Source organism: Equus quagga, chromosome 15, assembly GCF_021613505.1.
Source record: "Equus quagga isolate Etosha38 chromosome 15, UCLA_HA_Equagga_1.0, whole genome shotgun sequence".
Lineage (NCBI taxonomy): Eukaryota > Metazoa > Chordata > Mammalia > Perissodactyla > Equidae > Equus > Equus quagga.
Window position 1 is genome coordinate 36,367,764 of NC_060281.1, and position 11,138 is coordinate 36,378,901.

An 11,138-nucleotide genomic window follows, 5' to 3' on the forward strand; every position below is an offset into this window, starting at 1 on the left:
TTGATCTTTCAGTTGTCATTGATGATGGCTGTCAGATTAGACTCTCTGCCTAGGGGTCATTACATTCCTATGGAACTCAAAAGAACAAAGTTATCAATTTACAGCAGCTGGGAGTGGCCATAAAATTACAGAGCATGTCTGGGTTAGTTAATCAGAGGTCATTCAGAGTTACAATATCGTTTCTTTTCTACGATCTGGCTTCCCTTATTTCAACCTTGTGTTGAGCCACTACCAGTTACAGAATTGTCAAAGTGGAGAAGTTATTTCAAGTTTGGAGTACCTCGGCTTTGGGAATTTTCTTCTCCAGCAAGTCAAGAATGCTGAGATTTGAATCTGCATATTATATGTGCTTATCTTGCTAAGCAGTATCTAGCCCAAGGAGGGGTTTGTTTAAATGGTACTAACTTACTAAGCAGCACCTAGTACAAGGAAGGGGTGTCTTTTTTTTTTCCCCCAAAGTCACCTTTGCCTCAAATGACTCTTGACAAGAGTCTGTCAGAAAGCAAAGCTCTTGTTGATACCAGCTCAACACAAGGGTGACATTAGGGAAGCCATACTGTAGAAAAGAAACCGTATTGTAACTTTGAATGACTTCTGATTAACTCAATAGCTCCTTTGAATCTTTGCTTTAGTTTGCTTAGATAAGTAAGGGTCTGTCTCTGGGGGATTTCTAGGCTCTGTAGATTTTATGGCCTCTCCCAGCTATGATAAAATGATAACTTTGTTCTTTTGAGTTCTGCAGGAATGTGATGATGCCCGGACAGAGAGTCTATGCTGATACCCATCATCGATGACCACTGAAAGATCAGGGGATAGGGCGTTGCTCTCGTCTCTGATGCATATCCAGTAAAATAAAAGCCTATCAGGAACTAAGACCAGATGTCTGCCCCAACCAGAGGTTAGATGGAGGCCCCACCCAGAGACCAGGCCCGTATATACCTGGCCTGTAGTCTTTGTTTTGCAAGATAGTTCTTTCGGACATTAGCCAGCCATCTTTCCTCTTGCTAGCAAGCTGTAATACAAAAACTTTTCTCTCCTACCATCTTGCCTCTTGCCTATTGGCATGTCTTGTGGTGGGCTGACAACCCCCTTGGGTGGTAAAATTGTGAGCAGAATTTGAACCTGCACAGGAAAGCTCTATTGGGTTTCGAGTCCAATGCCTTAACCACTCAGCCATCATGGCACCCAAAGTGGCTTTTTATTTTTTCTTTCCTTATGCATCTATACCACACATAATGTTTTGCTTCAAGATCACAATGTTTTGGGTTTTGCAAGTTTAAAATTAATAGGCTACTAGGTCTGAAAAACAGAAAATTTGAGAAAAATAATATTCTGGGATGGAGAATGGAGGACTCTCAGGTAAAGAAAGAAGAAGGTATCACTGCCCCATAATTTTCTCGGCCAACTTCTAAAAGATTGAGAATCTGATATTCAGTACTAGATTTGTGCTGCAGGGGCATGAGCCCTGTTCTGGAAGCTTCTGAGCTCATTTTGTATGTTCACTCAGACAAGAGTGACAGAAACACAGGACAAGAGACAGGCTGCTCTGTCCTCTTTACCTCTGTTGATGAAAATAATCCATAACCAATCTATAAATGAAAATTTGGGTGAGTTTATTCTGAGCTAAAATGTGAGGACCATGGCCCAGGGCCTTTCTTCCCAAAGGAAGAAAGGGCACCAAAGAAGTGGGGTGTACAGAGTGGTTATATACCCCCAAAGAGGATGTTTCACATATGATTGAAATGTCCCTTTTACAATAGACACGAGACTGCTCTGTCGGCACAGCAATTGACGGACACAGCAGGTAGGTCTGCTGTCTTGAGCTGGGTGGTCACAGGTGAGCTGGGTGGTCAAAGGTGAGTGCAGCAATCAGTTCCTAGCCTAGGAAGAGATGCTTATCCTTAAGGAAATGCCAATGTGGGAGCAGTTGCACTTTTATCTTAAAGGCATTTGTTCTTGCCATAATAAATGTTCAAAGCAGATATACAATGCATACTCAAAGGCCACGTCAGGCCCTTTTGGAAAAAACAAAGTCAGGCCGAATTAGGTTTACACCAAATGGCTTCCTCATATACTCCAATATATCCTATTGCTTGCCATTTCTACTTGTCACCTCTGATTTGTGAGAAACCTGATTAACAATCTCTTTTCTGCCTGGCGTCTTAAACCTGGGTGTGGATGGAAGGGAATTGCCTCTAGACAAGACAGTGAAAGAAAGGAATGTGACCCCTGAACCCTTAGGCATGAAACTTGGGTGAGGCTTATGTATTTTAAATACAATGAAGATTCTACAATTTCCTTTAAGTATTTTAAGTTCTCATCTCAAAAAATGTCAGTCACCATGTACTCAAACATACCATTCAACACATGAAATAAAATATCTGTGTTTTTTCTTAACTCTAGAGAAAATTCTTAGAGGGATGTCTTGGAGAAAAGAAAAAGATCAAGTGGTGAAAGAAAGGCTAGACCCTGTGTGGGAAAATGGGTATTGGACCCAAGAGAAAATTACTTTTGTTTTTTTTCAGTAATTCATCCAATTCAAGGAACATAACCATGGCATCCACTGGAGAGAAACAAGTGTGATTTTTTTATTAATTCAGTGGCAGGGGAAGATCCATGTTTTATGGGGCCTAAAATTTATACAGTATTGGGAGTCATCTTTAAGAAAGCAATACGAAAGTGTGAATACAAAATTAGATATGAAAGTCAATATTCATTTAGAATGAGAAAATAAATCAAAACAAATGGCAAGCAATAGGATATATTGGAGTATAGGAGGAAGCCATTTGGTATAATCCTAATTTGCCCTGACGTTCTTTTTCCAAAAGGGCCTAACATGGCTGTTGAGCATGCATTGTATATCTGCTTTAAGCATTTACTGTGTCCCAAAGACAAGAACAAATGGCCTGAAGATAAATATGCAACTTCCGCCACATTGGCATTTCCTTAAGGATAAACATCTGTCCCTAGGCTAGGGATTGATTGCTGCTCCCACCCTGTGACCACCCAGCTTCAGACAATAGACCTACTACCTGCTGTGTCCATCAATTGCTGTGCTGACAGAGCAATCTTGTGACTATTGTAAGAGGGACATTTCAATCATATGTGATACATGCTCTTTGACAGCATATAACCACTCTGTACACCCCTACTTCTTTGGGCCCCTCCTTCCTTGGGGAAGGAAGGCCCCAGGCTAAGCTAGTTTTCAGATCTGGCTCAGAATAAATTCACCCCAATTTTTATTTATAGATTGGTTGTGGGTTATTTTCATCAACACAAATTACAAACTTTAAAAAGCTGATGAATTCCACACACATTACAAAAACATAATTAAAAATTAACTTACAGATATACCTCTATATTTCTCCTACATTATTTAGCCGCATTATCTTTGATTACCTGTCATATGACAATAATTTTTTATATTATTTTCTATAGCAAGAAATAGATAATTCAACCTTTCTTCTAACAGTAGAATGATTTTTAAAATATAGTTTAGAAAAGTTTCTTTCAGCTTCAAAACCCCTTGTTGGCAATGCCAAGCACATTTTTCAAATTGTTTTTACATTTGGGAAATCCTTAAAGTTTTTTCATATATTAACTATAGTGTTTCAGGCTCCAGCATTTCAAACATTGTTTCTCCTCATTACTCACTTAGAGGGCCAAGTATGGAAAGTAAATTGGCACAATGAGAGGTGGAAATATAATTGAATGTCATATCAAGTTGGTGGGGCTAGCAAAGACTTAGCAACATATGGAAAAGATCTTGAAGTGCATATCATATTCCTTATACTAAAACTAAATGTATCCTCAGTCAACATTTTCTCGGCTGGATCCTCCAAATGCCTGATCCTATGCCAATGCTATTGGATAGGAGGGAAAATGAAATGCTAGGGAAGTTTGAGTGGAAAAAACGGTAATATTAACATATTATGATTAAAATTTCTTATTTTTGAAAACTTTATACAGATAGACCGTGTGAATACATTTTAGGCCTTGGAAAAGGCTGGGGCAAGTGAAAGACGAGATGCTTAAGCTTCATTAGCTTCTTCCATCTCTGCAACTGCAGCCTCATTTTCCTCATTCCCAAATCCCAAACGCCTTTCTCAGCTCCACTGTCCTCTACCCCCATTTTCATTTGTAATGTCCTTTTAATGTCTTTGTTTCTTTTTGAGGAAGACTGGCTCTGAGCTAACATCCGTGTCCATCTTCCTCTACTTTCTATGTGGGACGCCTACCACAGCATGGCTTGATGAGCGGTGCCATGTCCTCACCCGGGATTTGAACCAGGGGACCCCAGGCCACCCAAGCAGAACGTGTGAACTTAACCGCTGCACCACCAGGCCGGCCCCTCCTTTCAATAGTCTTATGTCATTTACTGTACAAGCTACAAGTTCAGGCTTGCTTCTCTCTGGAGTTGACTTCTCTAAAGGCAACACGTTCTGGTGATTAAGATTGCTGGCTTTGGGGGTGTGGGGGCCTGGAAGTGGCCGCCTCAAGATATGTCTCTTTGGCATGAGGATTATTTGGGGCTGGTTACTTTGCAGATAGGAAAGCAACTGAAAAGTAGAATTTACTTGCCTTTTGTTAAGAGACATTTACATTCTAAAGGAAATCTCCATCTGTAAAGGTCCCTTCCTCTCTGTACCAGGAAGAAGAGGGGGATGACTTTATCTCTAGAAACTCTTAATCAATGCCAAAGGCAAGGACTTAAATCTGCATAATAACCTTATTTCTGTTTCTGGTAACCTCCTGTAACTGACTTCCCCCACCCCCAACTTCCTCCTTTGTCTTTAGCTGGATATGATATTTAAGGTGAGGGCTTCAGCCATTTTGGCGAGTTGCTCAGCTTGCCTGAGCCTCCCATGTATACATGTTACAAGGCTTTGTTTAATTTTCTCCTGCTATTCTGTCTCATGTGAATTTAATTCATTCTCCAGCCAGACGAACACAGAGAGGGTAGAGAAAATGTCTTCCTCCCCTACAGGGGCAAATCACTGTGATTAGCATTAAGGTTTTGCCTTGTACTAGTTGTAGGGGTGTTGGTAATGTTGCTTAAACTCTCTAAGCCTCAGTTTCTTATTTTATAAAATGGGGATAATAATGGTATGGACTCATTGGGTATTATGAGAATTCTATGAGGATACACATACATGTACAATCATTAGCACAGTGCTTAGTTCAATGACTGGCATATTTGGTGTTCACTAACGATAGTTACTATTAATGTTCTTGCTGTTGTTCACAGATGTAGTTGCTTTGTGATTACTTCTCTTTCTTCAGGAAACTACTTCTAAAAGAAAGGCAGTCATGGTAAATGATGAAAAAATGTAGGGGTGTGTCCTGGGCTGCTTACATACTGAGCAAGCACTTTACTCTTCAAACTGAAACTAAAAAAAGTTAAGCCTCTGAAAGTATTTTCTCATCTTCATCATTAGCACTGGGGCTCTCTTACTGTGGACAAAATGTGTGGCTCACCTTTTTAATGAATTAGGATTGGGCCACCTGGGGCTTGGAGCACTGTCTTGGACCATAGAAGGACAGATGTGGCTGATACCATGATTCATGGCCCTAATCTTTCCTCCAGAGGCCAGAGAGGAGCTAAAAGGTTTGGATCCTGAAGAGTGATAATATTAAGATTTGAAATCTCTGAATTAAAATCCAGTTGACAGCTTTCTCACAAGGCTCTAACTCTAAAATAAAAAAGAAAGATGGAAAGTTCATTGAGATTTCTTCTATCCTTTTTTATCTTATCTTGCTTATCTGAGAATGCTAAGCCTCTTAACCTGTGTGTCACTCTATTTCTGACTTCTTTTACCTGGTTATCATTCAGAACTGTCCCCGACACTCTCTTCTGCTCAGAGAAAGGCAACTCCTGACTCAGTCCATTTTCCTTCCTTTACTTGTGCCCCCTTTTCTGTGTTGACTTCAGCTTCATCTCCATCCTCTTTTCCATTTATACTTTGCATCCTGTGTCTTCTGCAAAGTATATCCAGAAATATGTGCTAAACTGAGCACAATCTCTCTTGTTTCTTGGTGTCTTATTCTTCTTTTCTCATTTTCACTGGCTCTAGACAGAAATAGGTCTGTCATTTGAAGGAAAAATAGTGGAATTTCAGTAGATTCTCAAAGACTCCCCCTTTTGAGGTCCAAAAACTTCTTCTCTTTCCATTCTTCCACTGCATCACATGAAGAGAAAGTGGAGAGTGAGGGAAGTGTGAATGGAAGCTTGCCGGAACCTGGAGGATGAGAGTTCCACACGCTCTTACTATATTCAAGATGGTGTCTAATTCTTGCTTCTCTGGTGTTTATGTAACAAGGAGGAAATAATAGAAGGGTTACTTTGAAGAATTCCAGGACGCTTTGAATCCCCTCAGTTCCTTCACTAATTGCTGAATATATTTACAGATGCAGAAAAAGAGTTGAAACAAATCAAGTCAGAAATAAAAATACCTAGTTATCTGGACAGGTTTTCTGAGAATTCCCTTCTTTCTTCCCATAACATGGAGCTAGAGCACTGGAGGAGCAGGTAGGATGGAATCATTACCTTCTGTTTTCCTCCTTCAGGCCTTTGCTAAGAGCTTTCCATGAGGAAATTCCACATGGTGATGACTCTAAAGCTCAGGAAATCTCTCTGAGAGTAAAAAAAAAAAGACAAAGAAATGGGAACTTAAGAAAATTAGAGGATAATTCCAAGTAGTTCGGCCAACTAACAGGAACTCTAAACAAGAGGAGAAGAAAGAGAGTGAAAAGAAGAAAGGAGAAAAGAAGGTGAAGAAAGAACAAAGAGAAGAAAATTTATCAAAGAAATATTTTTTAAAATTTCCTAGAATTGAAGGCCATGAATTTACAGATGCCATGCTGTGGAGGCATCCCACATAAAATAGAGGAAGATTGGAACAGATGTTAGCTCAGGGCCAATCTTCCTCACCAAAAAAAAAAAAGGTAAATTAGTTAAGATGATACTAACCAGTGTAAAACCAAAACAAACTCCCAAATTTCAGGAATGGCTTAGGCAAAGAAGAAACTTCTTTCTTGTCCATATTCAGCTTAGATTGAGGGTTCTTGATCAGTAGGCACATTTCTTCAAGCAATGAGTCAGGGACCCAGCTCCTTTCAATGTGTGGCTCACCATCTTCAACATATGATTTCCAAGTTTGCCTGCTTCTCTGCATTAAGACAGTAGATGGAGAAAGAACTTGGAGGACTGGCTAAGAAATGTTTTTATGATTCAACCCTGGAAGAGGTACAAATCATGTCTGCTCACATTCCACTGGCTAGAACTCAGTCACATGGCCACATCTAACTACAAGGAAGTCTGGGAAATGTAGTCTACTTGTGTGCCCAGGAAGAAGAGAGGCCAGTTTGGTGAATAGCTGGCCGGTATCTACCACAAGAGGATCTAACAAATGCTAAGCAAAATGAATGAAAAGGATCCGTATCAAGACATAGCATAAAATTTCAGTAGTCTAGGAGGTTCTCGCACAATATTTTTACTGATGGAACAGTTTGGCCACCCATACCTAGGGACGGGACATTTAGTAAACAAGAGAGGAAAAAAAGGAGTAGTTCATCAGAGATGTTGAGACTTAGGGCCTTTTTACATGAGAAAAATGTAGCGCAGTACTCCCTTCACTATGGAAAGGCCCTGTGGACTGTTTACTCAGGCTGGAAGGTAACGGGAACTTTACTAAGGCCACACTACTCAGGACTCACAGACTACCCACTCCTGGAGGGAAATAGAGCTGAGAAGAAAGAAGAAAGGTGGCTTTTCTCACTGAATTCTCACTGGGGGAAATGACAATAGACTAATATAACTTGACAATATAGTAACTAATAACAGTCAGACAAGATTTGTTGAGGCCCTAACTTGCATTTTGCATCCTTGCCTTCTAACACAGGGCCTGACATAAGGATGATCAACTAAACAGGCTGTGTGTGGATGAGGATGTGTGTGAGCGCACGTGTGTGCATCACATGATATGAAGAGAAAATAATCCAAGATTTCAGTCAGATAATCCAGGTTTATGCTTCATAAATTTGATGAATGTCACTGAAGCTTTCATTTCATATCTGTAAAGTAGGGCCAGCCATGATTATGTGTAATGCTTTTTCTAAAGATAAATTCCTATGTATATGAAACAGTCCCTAAGGTCAGAGGGAGTCTGGAAAACAGCATTGAATAGGAATCTGTTAGTAGGAAATGGTACTTCTTTGTGATGCGGGGTCGGTGAGCCGAGGAGTCGAAAGAAAGATTTCTTAGACTCTCAAGATCTGGCAGGAGTGCTCTTTTATTTAGAGAATAGTGTGGAATAGCATGGGGACAGGACCCATGGGCAGGCAGAGCTGGTGCGTGGGGACAAGACCCACGGGCAGTCAGAGCTCCTGCTGCTGCCGCTTCTGCTGCTGCCCCGAGTTGAGGGTTAGGGCTAAATTTAAGGCATAGGTATGTGAGTCATCTCTTTACGAAGACAAAGGAAAGAACCCAAAAAAAGTTAAAATGGTATCAGTGCAGGTGGGGTCTGGTCGTTGGGTGATCCCATGACTTTTAGACAAGAATCAAATCGGATTAAGTAAAGGTCAGAAGCCACCACCCTAAATCAGTTACATGAGATTGCCAGACAGCAACCAACTTAAGGTCTTGCCTTCCCCATTAAGAGTTTCTAGGGATAAGGTCATCTCTCTTCTTCTTCCTGGTACAGAGAGGGAGGCACCTTTTACAGATAGAGATTTAAATGTGTCCCAACAAGGGCAGGTTCCATTCCCCAGAGCCTCCTTCCCTGTCCCAGCCCATCAAAAGCAATCAGCCCAAAATAATCCCGATGCCAAAGAGTCATACCTTGGGGTGGCCAATTTCATGTCCCTACAAGCTCATTCCCCCCTTCCTTCACAAATGCAAATGTCTCTCAAAAGGGCCAGCAAAATTCCAGTCCTCGGAGCCTGCTTCTCATCTGTAGTTTTAAAAGTAACCAGCCTAAAATCCTCATCACTTTGGATCATCTAAGGAAGTTTCAGAGCCATAATAGTAACCAGTATAAATCCCAGGGTGCAAGATGAGCCCAGGGACAAGTTCATCCGTTTGTTTTCCATACATTTTATTAATGAATTCCCATCCTCAAATCCCAAAGATCACTTTTCAGTCCTCTACCCATCCTTCATGGACACTGTCTTCTGTAGACACCAAATAATCAAAATTTCTACATCTGAGTTCTCTGATCCATAGGTCATACTGTTTATCAGACATTTCCATGAGGCTATCCTGTAAGTATCTAAAAATTCTTGTCCAAAACCAAATTAATCTTCATCTCCTTCTGGATCCCATCCCACTTACTGCAAATAAAAGCAAATAAATAAACAAGCAGAAATCCCACTCCTCCTCTACTTATTAGCTGGTGAAAGGCAATAACATCCACATTAGTCCAGCTACTTGCATATGTGTGCGTGTATTTCTTGAGAGCACTCTCTTTCTCTCTCTTTAAATCCATCAGGTCTCTAAATCCTGTTCATCCAATTTCCATCTGCTTGAAAGGTCGTTTCCTTTCCATCCCTAAAGGCTCTGCTAGTTTAGGCCTTAAGCAGTTCCACTGAACGATCGCAGGAACCAGCCATCATGCCTTCTTCCCTAACATAGGACATAATGGGGTCCATGATTAACAAAAGGTTGAACAATTGACTCTCCAATTGTATGGCCACCCTTCCTCTCCCCTCCCTTGTACAATTCTGCTCTTCAGATGTCTTTTTAGCCAACAGCAGTGTGATTACCAGAAATGGGAGACAGCCAGGGAAGGGAACAACTCTCAAAGAAGTGGCTTAGAATGCAGGCTTAAGTACCATCTTCAGCTAAAAAGAAAGCAAGAAAGATGTGGGGAGTTAACCTGGAAAAGCACCGTGTAAACAAGGGTAAGGTTTGTTATCCAGGTTTAAATCAGGCCCTTCCCCATTGATGAGATTCTCTTGTGATTTAGAGTCAACTTCCTCTTCCTGATACTGAAAGGAAGACACCCTTACAAATGGAGACTTCCTTTTAAATGTAAATTTCCCTTACAGAAGGGTAACTTCTACTCTGAGTTCAGAGGTTCTCTTTTGTAATGTGTTTCCCACAATAATCAGCTCAAGGGCCGGCTCCGTGGCCGAGTGGTTAAGTTCGTGCGCTCCGCTTCCGCGCCCCAGGGTTCGGATCCTGGGCGCGGACATGGCACCGCTCGTCAGGCCTCGTTGAAGCGGCGTCCCACACCCCACAACTAGAAGGACCTGCAACTAAGATATACAACTGTGTACCCGGAGGGGTGGGGGGGTGGTTTGGGGAGATAAAGCAGGAAAAAAAAATTAAAAAAAATAATCAGCTCAAGTTAATCCCCATGCTAGAGGCATATTTTGGGGTGGCATTTTCTGGCCTCCTACAAAACAAATACTCTAGTACATGCACCTGAGAAAATACTGAGCCCATCCAGCAATGGAAAATGTGCACCCAGATGATCTCAAAGCCATGACAGACTTGGGGAAAATGGCCAGATCTCTCATACAGAGGCTCTGACATTTGGTCCCAGGATCACCATCAGCATAATCTGGAGACCTGTTAGAACTGCAAGTTCTCAGGCTCCACCCTAGACCCACTGAGTCAGAAATTCTGGGGACAACGCCCCCAATTTACATTTCAACAGGCCTTCCAAATGATTTCGATACACCTAAAGTTTGTGAACGACTGGACTAGAAGGACCAACATGTTCTGCTGCCTCCCCTCGGAGCAAGGGGCCTTCTTTTTTTTCTCTCATACCTAAAGAAAATGCAGGAGCAATAGTGTCACTGACTAATTGCCCCCCCCACGCCCCCCCACCCCCCGCCCCAGGAACTCAAGGGAGGTTTCAGAAGCATTTAACTGTTTCTCAAAATTGTTCTTTTTCTTTTTTGTTATGTTAAGAGATGCAATCACCAACCACCCTGAACCAGACCCAGCCCCACAGGAAGAGCAGTGCCTGCCAGAAGAGCCAACTGAGCCTGCGCAAGTGAATACTCATCATTCCCATTTGAATATTCATTCCCCATCCCAAATAAAAAGCCTCTGCTGTCCCGTCCTTGGGGAGAGCTATGACTTTGGAAATGATTGCTTGTGGTCTCCTATTTGCTGCAAATAAACCCTA

The 11,138-nt window shown here is 41.6% G+C and overlaps 1 long non-coding RNA gene across 1 annotated transcript in view; it reads left to right on the forward strand.

Moving 5' to 3' along the window:
- Nucleotides 1–11,138, forward strand: part of LOC124227374 (uncharacterized) — a 37,669-nt gene extending 26,531 nt beyond the window's left edge. Inside the window, exon 5 of the long non-coding RNA XR_006885467.1 lies at nucleotides 10,919–11,138. This is a non-coding gene — a long non-coding RNA (uncharacterized LOC124227374). The remainder of the gene's footprint in view (nucleotides 1–10,918) is intronic.